Genomic DNA, 22165 nt, shown 5'->3' with positions numbered 1-22165 from the left:
AGATATTATGCCCACAAACATTGTCAGAAAGTTTGGTGAAGATCGGATGATAACCGACTTAAAGAGCGAACATGCTGTGGATGCTGCCCGCCCACCACAGATGTTCACGTAATACACCATACATTCAGACGGGCATATAAAAAGGAAAAGCGCTTTTAATCACACCAGAATTTGTGGCATTTAGCATGTCACAGGGCAATGTTTCAAAACCAGGTGCATGATGGAGCAAAGATTAAGGTCAGTGACAAATACAATGAAGAAAACAACACTTCAAATTTTAATACAAAGACTGCCTTGGTTTTGAGTGCCTTGATTGTGAGCGTACATACAAAGTCGAAAATGAGCCAACTGGTGTTATTTTGCCATTGACCATTGATCAACTAACTGATGTTACAGCAGTGTTTATGCCAAAATTGTTAGAAGACACTGAAAGCTAACTAACCAGGATCTTGTCAATTGCAGTGTCTCATGTGAGTGTGATGGAGCAAAAATAGAGAAAGTTGTTAAGTACAATATCAAAATTCATATTAATGCTAAGGTTCTAAATGCCATAAAATAAATTGCAACATTATTGTGAACATCCTGGTGTTGATCTTTTCAGTATTTTATCTTAAACCACAACTTGATCTTTAATGTTTAATGTCTATTTCACTGTCACACTTGAACATCCTTTAATGTTACATTCAGTAAGTGTTAATGTCAATCATGAACCATCAAATTTGTACTTGATCTTAATATTTTTAATGCCTATTTCACTTTCACAACTGAATATTCTCCAATGTCCTGTTCAGTAAGTTTAATAAATTATCTTTATCTTTGTATCTTTCCAGCTTGCCAGTAGACCCATGGTAGCATTCAGTCTGTGATCAATCATTACTAACAGATAGGAATATATCATTGATTAGTTATTTCTCTGATTTTTTTTCTGACCAGAGAGAAATAGTGCTCGGAATCAGTGCTATTTTGTGGAAAATTCAACACTTGACTCGCACTGGTATTCTCGGCTCTTCCATTGGCTGCCAGGAAACAGCGAGGAACTAGGACTGATCAGTGCATTCCGTCTTCATGCCACGTTGACAGTCAATGACTTCGTGAAAAAATTCCATGGTTAGCAGCTTCAAGCAAGGGACACAACTGAAAAAATGCAAGAAAATTGATACAAGTCTTCTAAAATGTCGAAATATAACCCTAAAAATTAATTGATGGTTAGCTTGATCGCATGTTAAAAGTTTCAAACATCTGGGCCCAAACGGTTACTCAATTTGCAAATAAAAGTATAAGCATGTTTGTTGTTTTCTGTTTAAAAATATTCATAAATATTATTGCATGACTTAACATACATTGCCAGTTCATAGTTCATGCTATATGACCATGCCAGTTCATAGTTCATGCCCTATGACCAGTCCATATTCAACAATTGTTTACTGGGTTAATATGACCAAATATTCTAAAACAAAACTGAAAATTAATTCCTGGTGTCATGTAATGAATCACTTCTTGAATGTCTCTGTCCTTAGCATCTCAGACAATAGATTTGACTATTGATCTGCATGTCATTTAGTATGTGTGTAATAGTTGTCACAAAATTGTTTCATATGTCTAAATGCAATCTATAATTATTAATTTAAGCAGGTATAAAACAACAGCTGTCAGAGGACAGCAGTACTCGACTATTCAACAGCCTTGTTAATTTAATTAATGTTAAAGTTGAAAAGGGGGCAGAGTTTTGTAACAAGAGGGCCATGATGGCCCTGTATCGCTCAGCTGAGTACCATTGCTAAAAAAAAGAGCTGTCACAGGAGACAGCGCGCTCGACTATTTCGATGCTGGATAGTGAAACTGGGCACATCTGAGGAAACTAGAGCTGTCACTGGAGTGTTTAATGACTCCAATTGTGGATGAAGATATTGCACAATAGCCTGAGTCTATGTCAAAAATATCAACTTAAAGTAATAAGAGAGGTAAAGATAAAATGTATCAAAACACTATGTATGTATATCCTAAGCAAAAAGGGGCATAATTCATTAAATATTGGTGCCAGAGTTATGTAGCTTGTGTCATATAGGGTGGGTGATGATGTTGAACAACTATTTTAAGTTTGAATCAAATCCGTTCAGTAATAACAGAGACAGAGTGAAAGTGCATCAAAACTTTAACCTAAAATTCTAAGTAAAAAGGGGGAATAATTAATGAAAAATTGGTGCCAGAGTTATGCACCTTGCATCATATGGTGTGGGTGATGATGTTGAACAACTATTTTAAGTTTGAATCAAATCCATTCAGTAATAACAGAGATAGAGTTAAAGTGCATAAAACTTGAACCTGAAATTCTAAGTAAAAAGGGGGAATAATTCATGAAAAAGTTGTGCCAGAGTTATGCACCTTGTGTCATATGATGTGGGTGATGATGTTGAACAACTATTTTAAGTTTGAATCAAATCCATTCAGTAATAACAGAGATAGAGTGAAAGTGCATCAAAACTTTAACCTGAAAATCTGAGTGAAAAGGGGGGATAATTCATGAAATATTGGTGCCAGAGTTATGACCCTTATGTCAGATGATGTGAATGATGATGAGGAATAAGTATTTCAAGTTTGAATCAAATCCATCAAGTAATTACAGAGATAAGTTGAAAAAAGAGAAAGTGCACCAAAACTTTAACCAAGGTGGGGACGTGGAAAGACGCCGACGCCGACGCCGGGGCGAGTAGATTAGCTCTCCTTATACTTCGTATAGTCGAGCTAAAAATGATATGATAAAGTTTTGCCATAGAGCACATAGGCATACACATTAAATATCATCAGGATAAACATTTTCTTTTAACAATCCCTTTTGACCTAGTCAGGACCAATTTCCAAACGAAGTTAGAGGGTCCTAGGCTCAAATGCTGCATTTTGGACTTTTGTACTAACATGACTATTCCTTACCCAGGAAGACTTAAATAACATTTAAAACCAATCTCAATGTTAAATGTTCAATCAAGAGTTATCTAATATGACTATTTCTTACCATGGAGACATAAATAACGTTTCAAACCAATCTCATTAGAAGCTGCTAAGGTGTGTTCATTTAGATAAAAAACAAAGGGAGGTAATTTGTCATAAATTCAGTCAATAAGTATCTTCACTGATTGTCAAGTCCATCTGTTGACATAAATGAAATTTCAGATCAGTATCTTCATTAGTTAAGGAGATATACCCATTTTAATATTAAATAAAGGGAGGTAATTTGACATAAAATCAGTCCATAGTTATCTACTCTGATTGTCTCACTCCAACTAATGACATTAATGAAATTTCAAATAAGTCCTATAAGTATTTACTGATATAAATCCATTTTTATTACAATCAGGGGAGGTAATCAGATATAAAATAACTCTGTAACCTACAACTGGATCTGACTGATTCGTTATGCAATCCAAGATTTATTGTTGAAGATATTTTGGAAGTTTGTTTTTGTTTGTTTTGGGTTTAACGCCGTTTTTCAACAGTATTTCAGTCATGTAACGGCGGGCAGTTAACCTAACCAGTATTCCTGGATTCTGTACCAGTACAAACCTGTTCTCCGCAAGTAACTGCCAACTTCCCCACATGAATCAGAGGTGGAGGAGTAATGATTTCAGACACAATGTCGTTTATCAAATAAACACGGAGAACATACGCCCCACCCGAGGATCGAACTCGCGACCCCGAGATCCGTAGACCAACGCTCTTACCTACTGAGCTAAGCGGGCGGGCTATTTTTGGAAGTTTGTATCAAACCAAACAATAAATGAAGTCTTTATGACTGTAAAAGCCAAAATAGCAAATTCTGAACCTTTAAGGGGCCATAACTCTGGAACCCATGATGGAATCTGGCCAGTTCAAGAAAGGAACCAAGATCTTGTGGTGATACAAGTTGTGTGCAAGTTTGGTTAAAATCAAATCATATATAAAGCTGCTATTATGCAGACAAGCTAAAATAGCTACTTTCGGCCCTTTCAGGGGCCATAACTCTCGAAACCATAATGGGATCTGGCCAGTTTAAGAGAAGAACTGAGATCTTATGGTGACAAGTTTTTGCAGGTTTGATTAAATTCAAATCATAAATACAGCTGCTATTGTGCAGACAAGGTCAAAATAGCTAATTCTGGCCCTTTCAGGGGCCATAACTCTGGAACCCATAAAGAAATCTGGCCAGTTCAAGAAAGGAACCAAGATCTTATTGTGATATAAGTTGTGTGCAAGTTTGGTTTTAATAAAATCATAAATGAAGCTGCTATTGTGCAGACAAGGTCAAAATAGCTAATTCTGGCCCTTTCAGGGGCTATAACTCTGGAACCCATAATGGGATCTGGCCAATTCAAAAACGGAACCAAGATCTTATGGTGATACAAGTTGTGTGCACGTTTGGTAAAAATCAAATCATAATTAAAGCTGCTATTGTGCAGACAAGGTCAAAATATCTAATTTTTGCCCTTTCAGGGACCGTTTCCTGGAACCTATAATGGGATCTGGCCAGTTCAAAAAAGGAACAAAGATCGTATGGTGATACAAGTTGTGTGCAAGTTTGGTTAAAATAAAATCATTAAATGAATCCTCTATCGTGCAGACAAGAAATTGTTGACGCACGGACAGACAGATGGTCCACTATTATAGGTCAGTGGGCCAACAGCCAAAGAGCCATTTTTTAAGGGGCCATAAATGACCCTGAATCACCTGCTGTCAACCAAAATGGCCCCTAAGGGGTCCACCCCGCTAGTTTCGGACACCTAGTTTAATGGGCCATTTCTTGAAAACACATTTTTTACCTCCTCTGAGGCCCTGCGAGTCATTTACTACAACAAGAGGGCCATGATGGCCCTATATCGCTCACCTGTTATCATAGCACTTAAGAACAAGAAGCTATTTATAGTAACATAAAAGGGAAGTAATTAAAAACAAGAGGGCCATGATGGCCCTATATCGCTCACCTGTTATCATTGCACTTGAGGACAAGAAGGTCCTCAGAAAAAATATCTAAGTCCAAAAGACAGGAACAACAAAGGGAAGAAATTTAACCAAAAAGAAAAACAAAATTCTTACAACGTACAGATATGTCAAAATACACCTAAAAATTGGAGGGACCATCCATGTTGTACCACAGAAAAGTGGTCTCGGTTTTTCCCTACGGCCAATAATAAAAACGTTATTAAAAACAAGCTATTTATAGTAATGTAAAAGGGAAGTAATTAAAAAAAAAAATGATCGTAAGTTAACAAAAAAAGGATCTGCCAAATAAATCTGTTGACTTAAATGAAATTTCAGATCAGTATCTTCATTAGTAACGGAGATATACCCATTTTAATTTGAAATAAAGGGAGGTAATTTGACATAAAATCAGTCCATAGTTATCTACCCTGATTGGCTCGGTCCAACTAATGACAATAATGAAATTTCAAATAAGTCCTGTAAGTACTTACTGATATAAATCCATTTTGACTACAATCAGGGGAGGTAATCAGATGTAAAATAACTCTGGAAACTACCACTGAATCTGATTTGTCATGGAATCCAAGATTTATTGTTGTTGAAGATATTTTGGAAGTTTGTATCAAATAAAACTATAAATGAAGTCTCTATATGGCTGCAAAAGCCAAAATAGCCAATTTTGGACCTTTAAGGGGCCATAACTCTGGAACCCATAATGGAATCTGGCCAGTTCAAGAAAGGAACCAAGATCTTGTGGTGATACAAGTTGTGTGCAAGTTTGGTTAAAACAAATCATAAACAAGAGCACCGCCTTGCGGGTGCTGACGCTCATCTGATTTTTTTTAGTGTAATAGAAATATTGTCCTACCCATGATTTTCTAAGTCTAAAAAGGGCCATCATTCTTGCAAAAAGCAGGATAGAGTTATGTTTCTTGATGTACAGTGTCCACTTATGATGGTGAAAAACTGTTGCAAGTTTTAAAGCAATAGCTTTGATAGTTTATGAGAAAAGTTGACTTAAACATAATACTCAACCAAGAAAATGATTTTCTAAGTCCAAAAGGGGCAATAATTATTGCAAAAAGCAGGATGGAGTTATGTTGCTTGCTGTACAGGGTCAGCTTATGATGGTGAACAAGTGTTGCAAGTTTCAAAGCAATAGCTTTGATAGTTTAAGAGAAAAAGTTGACCTAAACATAAAACTTAACCAAGAAATCTGATATTTTCTAAGTCCAAAAGGGGCCATAAATCTTGCAAAAAGCAGGACAGAGTTATGTTTCTTGCTGTACAGGGTCAACTTATGATGGTGAACAAGTGTTGCAAGTTTTAAAGCAATAGCTTTGATAGTTTAGGATAAAAGCTGACCTAAACATAAAACTTAACCAAGAAAACTGATTTTCTAAGTCCAAAAGGGGCAATAAATCTTGCAAAAAGCAAGATGGAGTTATGTTTCTTGATGTACAGGGTCTGCTTATGATGGTGAACAAGTATTCCAAGTTTCAAAGCAATAGCTTTGATAGTTTAGGAGAAAAGTTGACCTAAACATAAAACTTAACCAAGAAATCTGATATTTTCTAAGTACAAAAGGGGCCATAAATCTTGAAAAAAGCAAGATGGAGTTATGTTTCTTGCTATACAGGGTCAGCTTATGATGGTGAACAAGTATTCCAAGTTTCAAAGCAATAGCTTTGATAGTTTAGGAGAAAAGCTGACCTAAACATAAAACTTAACCAGGCAACGCCGACGCAGACGCCGACGCCGACAACCGCTCAAGTGATGACAATAACTCATCATTTTTTTTTCAAAAAATCAGATGAGATAATGAAGTTGCTATTGTGCAGACAAGGTCAAAATAGCTAATTCTGGCCCTTTCAGGGGCCATAACTCTGGAACCCATTAGGGGATCTGGCCGGTATAACAAAGGAACTGAGATCTTATGGCAACACAAGTTTTGTGCAAGTTTGATTAAATTCAAATCAAATGAAGCTGCTATTGTGCAGACAAGGGCAAAATAGCTAATTCTGGTCCTTTCAGAGGCCATAACTCTGGAACCCATAATGGAATCTGGCCAGTTCAAGAAAGGAACCAAGATCTTGTGGTGATACAAGTTATGTGCCAGTTTGGTAAAAATCAAATCATAAATAAAGCTGCTATTTTGCAGACATGGTCAAAACTGCTGATTTTGGCCCTTTCAGGGTTAAAACAAGTGAATGAAGTATTGCCATTCAATACAAAGTCCCCTACTGGAAGGCACCTAATTTTCTCTACTGCAGTGTAACATCATGAACTGATATCTGTCAATGATGTATAAACAATATTGTACTATTATATACAATATGTTATAACAACACACCTGGATTAAAATATGCATATATAAAAACCCAGTTGTTTTCATATTGAAATGTTTTTGCCGATTATAAAAAAAGTTATCATATAAGTTATTTATAGTACCAACAAAGGGAAATTAATTAAATTAAAAAAAAAAAAAAAAAAAAATTCTATATAATACAAGTCCACAAGAAACTCTTTACCAGGTAGAGATAGGTCACAATACACCTAAAAAATGGATGTAACATGCATGTTGTACCACAGAAAAGTGGTCTCTATTTTTCTCTACGGCCAATAATAACCAGAAGACCATGATGGTCCTGAATCGCTCTTCTCTTCCCACATGATCCAGTTTTGAGTATGACGTCATTTTTTCTATAATTTGACATCGTGACCTAGTTTTTGAGCTCATGTGACCCAGTTTTTAACTTGACCTAGATATAATCAAGATAAAAATTTTGACCAATTTCCATGAAGATCCATTGAAAAATATGGTCTCTAGAGAGGTCACAAGGTTTTTCTATTATTTGACCTATTGACCTAGTTTTTTAAGGCACGTGACCCAGTTTCAAACTTGACCTAGATATCATCAAGGTGAACATTCTGACCAATTTTCATGAAGATCCATTCAAGGGTATGGCCTCTAGAGAGGTCACAAGGTTTTTCTATTTCAAGACCTACTGACCTAGTTTTTGATCGCAGTTGACCTAGTTTCAAACTTGACCTAGATATCATCAAGATAAACATTCAGACCAACTTTCATACAGATCCCATGAAAAATATGGCCTCTAGAGAGGTCACAACGTTTTTTCATTATTTGACCTACTGACCTACTTTTTGATGGCACGTGACCCACTTTCGAACTTGACCTAGATATCATCAAGATGAACATTATGACCAATTTTTATGGAGATCCATTCACAAGTATGGCCTCTAGAGAGGTCACAAGGTTTTTCTATTTTTAGACCTACTGACCTAGATTTTTACCGCACATAACCCTGTTTTGAACTTGACCTAGATATCATCAAGGTGAACATTCTGACCAACTTTCATGAAGATCCATTGAAAAATATGGCCTTTAGAGAGGTCACAAGGTTTTTCTATTATTTGACCTACTGACCTAGTTTTTAATGGCACGTGACCCACTTTCAAACTTGACCTAGATATCATCAAGATGAACATTCAGACCAACTTTCATACAGATCCCATGGAAAATATGGTCTCTAGAGAGGTCACAAGGTTTTTCTATTATTTGACCTACTGACCTAGTTTTTGATGGCACATGACCCACTTTAGAACTTCACTTAGATATCATCAAGGTGAACATTCTGACCAATTTTGATGAAGATTTCATGAAATATATGGCCTCTAGAGAGGTCACAAGGTTTTCTATTTTTAGACCTACTGACCTAGTTTTTGACAGCATGTGACCCAGTTTCGAACTTGACCTAGATATCATCAAGATGAACATTCAGACCAATTTTCATACAGATCCCATGAAAAATATGGCCTTTAGAGAGAATACAAGGTTTTTCTATTATCTGACCTACTGACCTAGTTTTTGATGGCACGTGACCCAGTTTCGAACTTGACCTAGATATTATCAAGATAAAAATTTTGACCAATTTCCATGAAGATCCATTGAAAAATATGGTCTCTAGAGAGGTCACAAGGTTTTTCTATTATTTGACCTATTGACCTAGTTTTTTAAGGCACGTGACCCAGTTTCAAACTTGACCTAGATATCATCAAGGTGAACATTCTGACCAATTTTCATGAAGATAAATTCAAGGGTATGGCCTCTAGAGAGGTCACAAGGTTTTTCTATTTCAAGACCTACTGACCTAGTTTTTGATCGCAGTTGACCCAGTTTCAAATTTGACCTAGATATCATCAAGATAAACATTCAGACTAACTTTCATACAGATCCCATGAAAAATATGGCCTCTAGAGAGGTCACAACGTTTTTTCATTATTTGACCTACTGACCTACTTTTTGACGGCACGTGACCCACTTTCAAACTTGACTTAGATATCATCAAGATGAACATTATGACCAATTTTTATGGAGATCCATTCACAAGTATGGCCTCTAGAGAGGTCACAAGGTTTTTCTATTTTTAGACCTACTGACCTAGATTTTTACCGCACATAACCCTGTTTCAAACTTGACCTAGATATCATCAAGATGAACATTCTGACCAACTTTCATGAAGATCCATTGAAAAATATGGCCTTTAGAGAGGTCACAAGGTTTTTCTATTATTTGACCTACTGACCTAGTTTTTAATGGCACGTGACCCACTTTCAAACTTGACCTAGATATCATCAAGATGAACATTCAGACCAACTTTCATACAGATCCCATGGAAAATATGGCCTCGAGAGGTCACAAGGTTTTTCTATTATTTGACCTACTGACCTAGTTTTTGACAGCACGTGACCCAGTTTCAAACTTGACCTAGATATCATCAAGATGAACATTCAGACCAATTTTCATACAGATCCCATGAAAAATATGGCCTTTAGAGAGGTTACAAGGTTTTTCTATTATCTGACCTACTGACCTAGTTTTTGATGGCACGTGACCCAGTTTTGAACTTGACCTAGATATCATCAAGGTAAATGTTCTGACCAATTTTCATGAAGATCTTGTGAAATATAATGGCCTCTAGAAAGGTCACAAGGTTTTTCTATTTTTAGACCTACTGACCTAGTTTTTGACCGCACGTGACCCAGTTTCGAACTTGGCCTAGATATCATCAAGATGAACATTCACACCAACTTTCATACAGATCCCATGAAAAATATGGCCTTTAGAGAGGTCACAAGGTTTTTCTATTATTTGACCTACTGACCTAGTTTTTGAAGGCACGTGACCCAGTTTCAAACTTGACCTAGATATCATCGGGGTAACGTTCTGACCAACTTTCATGAAGATCTTGTGAAATATATGGCCTCTAGAGAGGTCACAAGGTTTTTCTATTTTTAGACCTACTGACCTAGTTTTTAAAGGCACGTGACCAAGTTTCAAACTTGACCTAGATATCATCAAGGTGAACATTCTGACCAATTTTCATGAAGATCCATTGAAAATTATGGCCTCTAGAGAGGTCACAAGGTTTTTCTATTTTTAGACCTACTGACCTAGTTTTTGATGGCACGTGACCCAGTTTCGAACTTGACCTAGAATTTACCAAGATGAACATTCTGACCCATTTTCATAAAGATCCCATGAAAAATGTGACCTCTAGAGATGTCACAAGGAAAAGTTTACGCACGGACGCACAGACGACGGACACTGCACGATCACAAAAGCTCACCTTGTCACTTCGTGACAGGTGAGCTAAAAAAGTTACAATAAAATCTATTTATAGTAACAACAAAGGGACGTAATTCTAAAAACAAGGGTGCCTCAAGGTGGTGAACATTTGGTCCAAGTTACATCAAAATCCCTCCATGCATGAAGAAGAAATGCTCCGGACAAAGTCATTCTTGAATTTGACCTTTGACCTCTAAATATGACCTTGACCTTAGACCTAGGGACCTGGTTTTTGCGCATGACAGTCCGTCTTATGTTGGTGAACATTTGTGCCAAGTTACAGCAAAATCCCTCCATGCATGAAGAAGAAATGCTCCAGACAAAGTCATTCTTGTGTCTGACCTTTGGTCTCTAAGTGTGACCTTGACATTAGACCCTGGGCTTGGGTTTTGCGCATAACATTGTCTCATCCAGGGGAATATTTGTGCCAACTGATATCTAAATCCTGTTTTGCATGACAAAGTTTTAGACTGGACAGGAAAAAAATCTTACTGACCTTTGATCTCAAAGTGTGACCTTGACCTTTAAGCTAGGGTACTGGGTGTTGCGCACGACATGTCATCTCATCATGGGGAACAATTATGCCAAGTGATATTGTAATCCCTTGATGGATGACAGAGTTCTGGATCGGACAGGAAATTTTTTTTATTGACCTTTGACCTCCAATTGTGACCTTGACCTTTGAGCTATGGGTCCGGGATTAGCGCATGACATGTCGTCTTATCATGGGGAACATTTGTGCCAAGTAATATTAAAATCCCTTAATGAATGTCAGAGTTATGGACCAGACACGAAACAGACCCTGTTCATGCTATGTTAACATTTGACTGCTAAGTGTGACCTTGAACTTTGAGCTAGGGGTCTGAAAGTTGTGCACGACACATCGTCTTATTATGAGGTACATTTGAGCCAAGTAATATTAAAATCCCTTCATGGACAGTAGAGTTATGGACCGGACAGGAAAAAAGCCCTGTTGACCTTTGACCTCAAATTGTGACCTTGTCCTTTAAGCTAGGTGTCTAGATTTTGCGCATGACATGTCGTCTCATCATGGGGAACATTTGTGCCAAGTAATATTAAAATCCCTTCATGGATGGGAGAGCTATGGACCAGACAGGAAAAAAGCCCTGTTGACCTTTGACCTCCAACTGTGACATTGACCTTTGAGCTAGGGGTCCTGGTTTTGTGCATGACACGTCGTCTCATCATGGGGAACATTTGTGCCAAGTAATATTAAAATCCCTTCATGGATGGGAGAGTTATGGACCGGACAGGAAAAAAGCCCTGTTGACCTCCAATTGTGACCTTGACCATTGAGCTAGGGGGTCCGGGTTTTGCGCATGACACGTCGTCTCATCATGGGGAACATTTGTGCCAAGTAATATGGATGACAGAGTTATGGACCGGACACGAAATAGCGGACGGACAGACGGACGGACGGAATGACGGAAAAGCGCATTCCTATAGTCCCCGAAACTGGTTTTCAACCAGTAGGGGACTAATAAAAATCATAAATGAAACCACTATCGTGCAGACAAGAAATTGTTGACGCACGGACACATGACGGACGAAGGGTGATCACAAAAGCTCACCTTGTCACTATTTGACAGGTGAGCTAACAAGAGCTGTCGGAGGACAGCAACGCTCGACTATTCAACAGCCTTGTCGCTTGAATGAATACGGAAGTCGAAAAAGGGGCATAATTTAGTAAATAAGTAAAATAGGGTTATGGAACCTGCATAATGCTTATCAGCTCATGATAGTGAACAAGGTATGAAGTTTCAATCCATTCCCATTAGTGGGTACTGAGATACCAGCTTACATATAAGAATTTAACCCAAAAATCCTAAGTTGAAAAAGGGGCATAATTTTGTAAAATGCGAAGTTGAGTTATTGACCCTTTGGACTGCATGTCATATCATGACAGTGAACTAGTGTGTTAAGTTTCAATCCATTCCCATTAGTGGATACTGAGATACCAGCTTACATACAAAAACTTAACAGAACAGAACAGAACATATATTTTATTTATGACTTGTATGTACATACATTGTCATTTGATAAAGAAAATATAATACACATATATAGTCACGAATTTCTAATAAACAATAACGAAATTTTTGACATAGGTATCGTTCTAGATAAATCATTTTAGATAAATATGGTAACAGCTAATTCAGGGATAACTTATCACAAAAGCTCAAACCTGCATAATTTCATATCCGACTATTATGAGGATGAACTAATATACAATTTTTCTTTTCTTATTGTTAATGCTTCCTTAATATATCTGGCTAATCTAATAAGAATGGTCTTATTTTCTGATTTAAGCAATTCTATAAATTTAAACATTGACGGCCGGTTGAAGAAGTACTTTTTAATATATTGTTTTCTTATTTGTGAGTAACAAGGGCAAATCAATATGAAATGGTATTCGTCCTCGATATCACGTAAATTACAACAGTCACAGTAACGTTCATTTCTTGGTGTTCTATTTCTACCATATCTACCTGTATGTATTTTAAGAGAATGGGCAGACAGTCTAATTCGTGATACAAAACTTCTTAAATTTTTTGGTAGTATGTCAAGGTAACTTTCATAAGAGAAATCATTTTTACATCGTGCATATAGTTCTAAAACGGTATTATTTTGTATTGAATTATGCCAGTCTTGCAAATAATTGTCAAAAACCCTCTGTTTAAATATTTTAGGAAATACATTACAGTCCACAGATTCAGGATTTGAAAAAACGTCTGCAAAACCATATATACTAAGTAACCTTTTAACATTAGCAGTCCAATTATTATAACCTTTGTTACAATCATTTAAACTTTGTTCATAAACCTTTTTCAAAATAATATTATCTGTGTACAATAATTTACACCAGTATTTTATAATCCTAACATATCTTGCATTATATAAGGATAACGCTGCAATTCACCATAAACACCTGTGCTACTGGTACTTGTTCTAACATTTAATATCCTTTTACAAAACTTCAAATGAATACGTTCAATTTCCTTCGACTTTGAATAACCCCAGACTTCGCAAGCATATCCTAGTATGGAACCAACAAAGGAATCAAATAGTTGACATTGTAGTTTTGGCTTTAAATTAAACTTTTTGCAGTTACACATTAATACATTCATTGCTTTAAGTGCTTTTCCGCTTAGGTGTTCCTGGTTCATTGCAAAATTACCAGTATAATTAAACACAGTACCTAAATAATTAAAGTTATCTACTATTTCTAATTGATTATTATCATAAGTCCACTTTTCATCAGCCATTGTTCTACCTCTTTTTCTAAAAACCATTACTTTTGTTTTTTGTGTATTTACCTCCAGACCCCAACATTTACAGTAAGTACATAATAAATTCAAACTATTTTGTAGATCTTCGATAGATTTGCCAAGAATGGCCATGTCATCAGCAAATAATAATAATATTAATACAATATCATCTATAAGCAATCCTGATTCTACATTACTTTGTAAATATATTTCTAAATCTTCAACAAACAGTGAAAAAAGTATCGGCGAAATTACCTCCCCTTGTCGTAAACCAACAGCATAATTGAAAAAATCAGAATATGTATTACAACATTTGACGCAAGATTTTACCTTTTCATACATGTCTTTTACGATTCTTAAAATTTTTCCCTGTATTCCACTTTTGTACATTTTTAGCCACAACGAATTTCTACTTATGCTGTCAAAACAAGACTTTAGGTCGATAAAAGCCACATATAGACGTCTGTTATTACTTAAATAATTCTGTATGATAGAGTGAAGAATAAAAATGGCATCTACAGTTGACCTATTTTTTCTAAATCCAAACTGAGCATCAGAAATTATATTATTTGTTTCACAAAATTCTACAATACGCTTATTTAATATTGTTGTAAATAGTTTAGAAAGACAGCTTACAAGAGTAATACCTCTGTAATTCTGAACCACCCGAGGGTCTCCCTTTTTATGCACAGGCACAATTACCCCTTCGGTCCATTTGTCTGGGAAATAACCCGAGTCTAAAATTGCATTGAATATATCACATAAATGACAACCTATAATATCAATACTTTCAGAAAAATATTCGTTCAATAAAAAATCAGATCCTGTTGCTTTACCATGTTTTAATGTTTTGGTTGCAAGTATAATCTCATCGACTGTAATAGGTACGTTTAATTCTTCAAAAGGAGATTCACAATTATTAAAATCGTGATTATTACAGAACCTCTCTGATTCATCGTTATTACATGTAAACACATTATTGCTTAAATCCGAGAATTTCTATGTTGAAAAAGGGGCATAATTTTGTAAAAAAGCAAAATAAAGTTATGGGACCTGCTTTGTGCATGTCAGATCATGACAGTGAACAAGTGTGTGAAGTTTCAATCCATTCCCATTAGTGAGTACTGAGATACCAGCTTACATACAAAACCTTAACCAAAAAATTGTAAGTCGAAAAAGGGGCATAATTTTGTAAAAAAGCAAAATAGAGTTATGGAACCTGTGCAATGTAAGTCAGTTTATCACAGTAAATAAGTGTGTGAAGTTTCAATCCATTCCCACAAGTGGTTACTGAGATACCAGCTTACATACAAAACCTTAACCAAAAATATCTAAGTCGAAAAAGGGGCATAATTTTGTAAAAAAGCAAAACAGAGTTATGGAACCTGTGCAATGTAAGTCAGTTTATCACAGTAAATAAGTGTGTGAAGTTTCATTCCATTCCCACAAGTGGTTGCTGAGATACCAGCTTACATACAAAAACTTAACCAAATCGGGACGCGGACGCGGACGCATGGGCGAGTCCAATAGCTCTACTATTCTATGAATAGTCGAGCTAAAAAGTACTGTAAGTGAACAAAAGAAGGATCTGCCAAATAACAAGAGCTGTCACTAATGGTGACAAATGCCCCCGCAGCACCTTGCCCTTTGACCTGGTGACCCCAAAGTCAATAGGGGTGGTGTACTCAATAAGAACTATCAGCATGTGAAGTTTGAAGGTCCTGAATGAAGTGGTTTGCATGTAAAGTGCCTTCATGCAAAAAGTTAACATTGGCCCCTGTGACCTTGACCTTTGACCTGGTGACCCCAAAGTCAGTAGGGTTGGTGTACTCATAAAGTACTATCAGCATGTAAAGTTTGAAGGTCCTGGGTGCAGTGGTTCGCGAGTAAAGTGCCTTCATGCAAAAAGTTAACTTTGGCCCCTGTGACCTTGACCTTAGACCTGGTGAACCCAAATTTAGTAGGAGTGGTGTACTCAATAAGTACTATCAGCAAGTGAAGTTTGAAGGTCCTGGGTGCAGTGGTTCGCGAGTAAAGCTGCTATTTTGCAGACAAGGTCAAAATAGCTAATTTTGCCCCTTTCAGGGGCCATAACTCTGGAACCTTTATGTGATCTGGCCAGTTCAAGAAAGGAACCGTGATCTTATGGTGATACAAGTTGTGTGCAAGTTTGGTTAAAATAAAATCATAAATGAAACCACTATCGTGCAGACAAGGAATTGTTGACGCACGGACGGACGGACGAAGGGTGATCACAAGAGCTCAACTTGTCACTATGTGACAGGTGAGCTAAAAAGTTAACCAAAAAAAATCCAAGTTAAAAAGGGGCATAACACTGTCAAAATTCAAACCAAGTTATGGTGATTGTTTCTCTTGGTGTCAACTTTAATAGTAAGTAAGTATTTAAAGTTTCAAGTCAAAAGCGTCGATAGTAACAAGAGTTTAGTTAAAATAAAATCATAAATGAAGCTGCTATTGTGCAGACAAGGTCAAAATAGCTAATTCTGGCTCTTTCAGGGACCATAACTCTGGAACCCATAATGGAATCTGGCCAGTTCAAGAAAGGAACCAAGATCTAAATATGGTGATACAAGTTGTGTGCCAGTTTGGTAAAAATCAAATCATAAATAAAGCTGCTATTGTGCAGACAAGGTCAAAATAGCTAATTTTGGCCCTTTCAGGGGCCATAACTCTGGAATCCAAAATGGGATCTGGCCAGTTGAAGAAAAGAACCATGATCTTATGGTGATACAAGTTATGTGCAAGTTTGGTTAAAATAAAATCATAAATGAAACCACTACCGTACAGACAAGAAATTGTTGACGCACGGACGGACTGACGATGGGTGAGCTAACAAAAACAAGAGCTCCGCCAAGCGGGGCAATATACGCCCGAAGGGTTACATCAGAGGATGGGAGCAAAATTTCAAGAACTTGACTGTTGAAGCCCAAATGACAGGAACAAAGGGAAGAAATTTTAAAAAAAATCCTTACAAGGTACAGGTATGTCAAAATATACCTAAAGCTGAAGGTACTATTCATGTTGTACCACAGAAAAGTGGTCTCAGTTTTTCTCTACGGCCAATAATAAAGAAGTTTCAAAAGCTATTTATAGTAACATTAAAGGGAAATAATTCCAAAAAAAAAAAAAATATTATTGTAAGTGAACAAAAATGGGATCTGCCAAATAAAAACAAGAGCACTCCAATGCAGAGCAATATACACAAAGCAGTCATATATGACCTTTAACCCCTAAGTGTGACCTAGACCTTGAAGTGAGTCATCCGAAACATGGGCTCTGCACGTTGTCTCGGTGTGGTGAACATTTGTGCCAAGTTTCCTTGAAATTCTTCAAGCGGGTTGAGTTACAGAGTGACAGGAAACAATCTGATATGACCTTTGACCCCGCAAGTGTGACCTTGACCTTGATGCGAGAGATCAAAAACATGTGCTCTACACGTCGTCTTGATGCGGTGAACATTTATGTGAAGTTTCTTTGAAATCCTTCAAGGGGTTCGAGAGTACAGAGCGGACACAAAATAGTAGACAGACGGACAGACACCTAGGGTATAACATAATACATCCCTTTGGGCGTATAAAAATATTCCTTTAAAGATATCATGAAAACATTCCAAGTGCTCACCTGTACAACAAGTCAGGTTTTCAGTAGAGGTAAATAAATGAGGAAATGATTGAAAATCTACAATTTGAACACTATCAAAATAATTTTTTTACTTGAAATTCTCACGCAAACAATGCATTTTACCTCCGACAGCAAGTCAAACTATGAAAAAAAAACATGTTCGTGAGCTATCACAGAAGACAATGCACTTGACTACTTCGATGCTAAATAGCAAAAAAAAAAAAAAAAAAAAAACAGGCATAACTGAGGAAACTTGAGCTATCACTGGAGTGATTAACACCACTGATGCGGATTATGAAGTTGGACACCACCTTGAATCAGTATAATCTGTTTTAAGTAATAGCAGGGAGGGTTCTGCATCTAGTCACACTAATATACAATTTCACTATGAACAAGTAGTAGTACAGTAAGTATCAAAATGAATATCTTATGTAATGAAGATATTGGACTTCATCAAAAAAACTTAAATCTAATTTCTAAGTTAAAAAGGTGCATAATTCTGATGATACTGCAGTCGGAGTTACACAGCCTAACATGCTATTTAACATTTATCAGTACTAGCCAGTACAGCATATTTTAATTGAATATTAATTAAAGAAGAAAATATTAGACTACATAAAGCCTTGACTAACATCGATGCATAAGGCCAGGGCAAGTGCAATAGCCCTCCTTTTTCTTTGAATAATAGTCAAGCTAACAAGAGCTGTCACAGGAGACAGCGTGCTCGACTATGCTGGATAGTGAAACTGGGCACATCTGAGGAAACTAGAGCTGTCACTGGAGTGTTTAATGACTCCAATTATTGTGGATGAAGATATTGCACAATAGCCTGAGTCTATGTCAAAAATATCAACTTAAAGTAATAAGAGAGGTAAAGATAAAATGTATCAAAACACTATGTAAGTATATCCTAAGCAAAAAGGGGCATAATTCATTAAATATTGGTGCCAGAGTTGAGCAGCTTGTGTCATATAGTGTGGGTGATGATGTTGAACAACTATTTCAAGTTTGAATCAAATCCATTCAGTAATAACAGAGACAGAGTGAAAGTGCATCAAAACTTTAACCTAAAATTCTAAGTAAAAAGGGGGAATAATTAATAAAAAATTGGTGCCAGAGTTATGCACCTTGCGTCATATGGTGTGGGTGATGATGTTGAACAACTATTTTAAGTTTGAATCAAATCCATTCAGTAATAACAGAGACAGAGTGGAAGTGCATCAAAACTTTAACCTAAAATTCTAAGTAAAAAGGGGAAATAATTCATGAAAAATTGTCCCAGAGTTATGCACCTTGCATCATATGATAAGGGTAATGATGTTGAACAATTGTTTAAGTTTGAATCAGATCCATTCAGTAATAACAGAGATAGAGTGAAAGTGCATAAAACTTTAACTTGAAATTCTAAGTAAAAAGGGGAATAATTCATGAAAAATTGTGCCAGAGTTACGCATCTTGTGTCATATGATGTGGGTGATGATGCTGAACAACTATTTTAAGTTTGAATCAAATCCATTCAGTAATAACAGAGGTAGAGTGGAAGTGCACCAAAACTTGAACCTGAAATTCTAAGTAAAAAGGGGGAATAATTCATGCAAAAATGGTGCCAGAGTTATGCACCTTGTGTCATATGATGTGGGTGATGATGTTGAATAACTATTTTAAGTTTGAATCAAATCCATTCGGTAATAACAGAGATAGAGTGAAAGTGCATCAAAACTTTAACCTGAAAATCTAAGTGAAAAGGGGAGATTATTCATGAAATATTGGTGCCAGAGTTATGGCCCTAATGTCAGATGATGTGGATGATGATGAGGAATAAGTATTTCAAGTTTGAATCAAATCCATCAAGTAATTACAGAGGTATGTTGAAAAAAGAGAAAGTGCACCAAAACTTTAACCAAGGTGGGGACGCGGAAAGACGCCAACGCCGGGGCGAGTAGGATAGCTCTCCTTATACTTCGTATAGTCGAGCTAAAAACACAGTAGATTTCTGTAGAACTTACATGAATTAGCTGATACTTTATCGATCAGTTTGGTCTTGGTTTGCAGGAATAAATCTTAGAACAGGGGCATCTGTATTATGTTGGCAATGACCTCCATGAACCCTACGACAGATCTGTAATTCAATATATGTACACACATTTAATGATTTAAACAATTGTTTCATTTCCTCAAGCTGTGCAATTCCATTTTTAAGTTCTTGCAACCTCTTGGGATCCATTGTGTTTGATAATTTTTTTTAACCGTTTCACTTAATTTTCTCATATATATAATATTTTCAATGTATAATATCGACGGTGTCGATTGAAAATCCCGAATAATGAAAATGCCTATTTTTGTCTTTGCCTAATAATGTTCAGCATTTTCCAGCGCACATTCTCTCCAAATCTGGGGACAATTAGCCAATGGAAAAAGGGTGAAACATGAAGAAATAAAATACCAAATAATGAGGAAAATAGAAAATGCCGATCGATATTGTCGATTGGAGAAAATGCCGGAAAAACACTAAAAATTAGTTTTTTGCCTCTCCTGAAAACCACCTTTTTATTTTTCGGGATTTTCGATTGACACCGCCGATATAACTTTCCCATCTAAAGCTAATCCTGGCAAATAATTAGCTTGGCAAAGCTGCAATGTAGCCTTCATTTTGAATATGTAATTAAGCAAGTCCTATTATCCCTGGCAAAACTAATATACAGGTAACTTACTGGAAGAATGAGAATGTCTAGGTTTTCAATAAGGTATGTTCTGGTTCCTGTTCTGACACCATTGCCATGGTGATTCTCAGGACAGTAGACTGAAGTGATGGCAGACATCAGAACAAAGAAGTCTCCTCATTTCTTGGTGTAGAACCAATCAAAGACTCAATAGCCTGAAATAAGTTGTTTATTGTTCTTGGCATTGCTATTATATGCAAAGCTTTCAACTAGTTGTAAAACAGTGATAACTATTAATTACAGATGTGAAAAGTGCATTACAACATACATATTAATTCTTAAGTGATTAGAAAACGACAGTGAATATTTCCTTGTTGATTCAAACCAAATAAGAGAGGGGCTTAAAATGTCAATCAATCAGCAGACCTGCCTTGCCATTTGCGACTTTGTCTTTTTTCAGCACTAAATCCTTAAAGAGGTTCAGTATTCCTGCAATGTGTAACTTAAACATTCATGTTACCTGATTTATAGTGTTGACTGTACAGATGTAGTTCAAATGAACTCCAGAAAGCTCCAGACAAGATCCAGCTGGAAGTTATTCACTCTGTCCCACATTTCCAGCAGCTATTGGCAGTTCGTCTGAGTTAGCTGGTCTGTTGTTGCTTAATTGTTGTTGCTGTAGTTTTATTCATCAGTCATTTTTTGCCAGTCTTTCCAAACAGTCTGTACCAAAACTAAATGAAATGTATGCAGAATGTAAAAGCATGTCAAGAACTACCATGAATAATGTGTTTGCAGGAGTTATGGTTTATGTACACTGCAGTTCCTTAACCCTTACCCTGCTAAATTTCTATATAGAATTTGTCCAGCGTCCAATCTGGACTGTACCATTAACTTTTATAAGGGGTGCTTACCAAAAAGATACTGACTGAATGACAAAAAGTGCTGGTCATGATCAGACTTCATGGATGTGCAGGATGATCATGATCTGCAGTGGTTGCAAAGGCAGGATCAACAGTGTCCAGCGCTGTAATTAAGGTTTAACTCGCTTCTCAAACACAAAGTGTCATGTGAAATTTAATTATTCTCAAAAGTTTCAGGCATAATTTCTGCAGGGAATATCTTTATTAAGTAAGCAAAGTTGAGTTACTGTTCATGTACACTGCTCTTAATCTAATGTCATCTTTTAGTGTGTGGAATTTTACCAAGTTGTGTTTGAGGGGCCACAATGACTATGCTGTAGCTGCTGCCTTTTTCTTATAAACATAAAACACGTTACTCTTTAGTTAAATTTGTTTAAATAGTTTTCTTTTTTATTTTAATTTTCTTCGGGAAAACTGAAATTTATCATGAAAAAAAAATTTGATATTTCACTGTTTCAAACAGTGAAAATATCTTTTTATTTTTCACTGGTACAACTACATTTGAATCGAAAGGGTAAATATAAATAAAAGGAAATTTCCTTTGAAATATTCTTCAGAAAAGTAAATTTTTTTAAAATGAAAAAAATCATAAATATTTACATTTTATCATAATAAAATGTAATAGAACTATTTATAATTTTTCTAGAAAGACATCCTGACGTAACGTGTTTTTGCGTGGGCAAACTAATAAATTTTTGGTTTAAAAACCCCAAAAATGCACAAAATAAATAAAAATTTTGTTTTTCAGTGTAAACGAAAATTTTTCTCTCATAACACCATAATTTATATTTTCACCCGGGCGTCCACTCGAAAAAAATTTTGCTTAATTTTTTGGTGAAATTTTTTCAACACAAATATTCTCTATATATTTTTCACAGCTTTGAACACAGATTTAAAATATTAAAATTTTTAATAAACCAGGATTTTTTTACCTCCCTTTAGGGTTCTGCTGAAATAAAGAATCTTTTCTACAATAAATTTATTATTATTTCTATTTTGACACCAAAATTTGTCTGTTTTTAACCAAAAAATTAAAACCGAGGACCAAAT

At 36.1% G+C, this 22165-nt stretch overlaps 1 long non-coding RNA gene across 1 annotated transcript; it reads right to left on the bottom strand.

Moving 5' to 3' along the window:
* Positions 1-264: 264 nt before the first annotated feature.
* LOC123560288 (uncharacterized) lies at positions 265-20922 on the bottom strand. Its single transcript, XR_006688172.2, has 4 exons — positions 20713-20922; positions 20244-20407; positions 19539-19651; positions 265-1134 (listed from the first exon to the last, which is right to left on the bottom strand). It is a non-coding gene; the product is annotated as an uncharacterized LOC123560288 (long non-coding RNA).
* Between the last annotated feature and the right edge of the window lie 1243 nt (positions 20923-22165).

The sequence above is a fragment of the Mercenaria mercenaria genome, chromosome 10 (assembly GCF_021730395.1).
Source record: "Mercenaria mercenaria strain notata chromosome 10, MADL_Memer_1, whole genome shotgun sequence".
Taxonomy (NCBI): domain Eukaryota; kingdom Metazoa; phylum Mollusca; class Bivalvia; order Venerida; family Veneridae; genus Mercenaria; species Mercenaria mercenaria.
The sequence above is the reverse complement of the archived record's forward strand: the minus strand, read 5'-3'. Positions and strand labels throughout refer to the sequence as shown.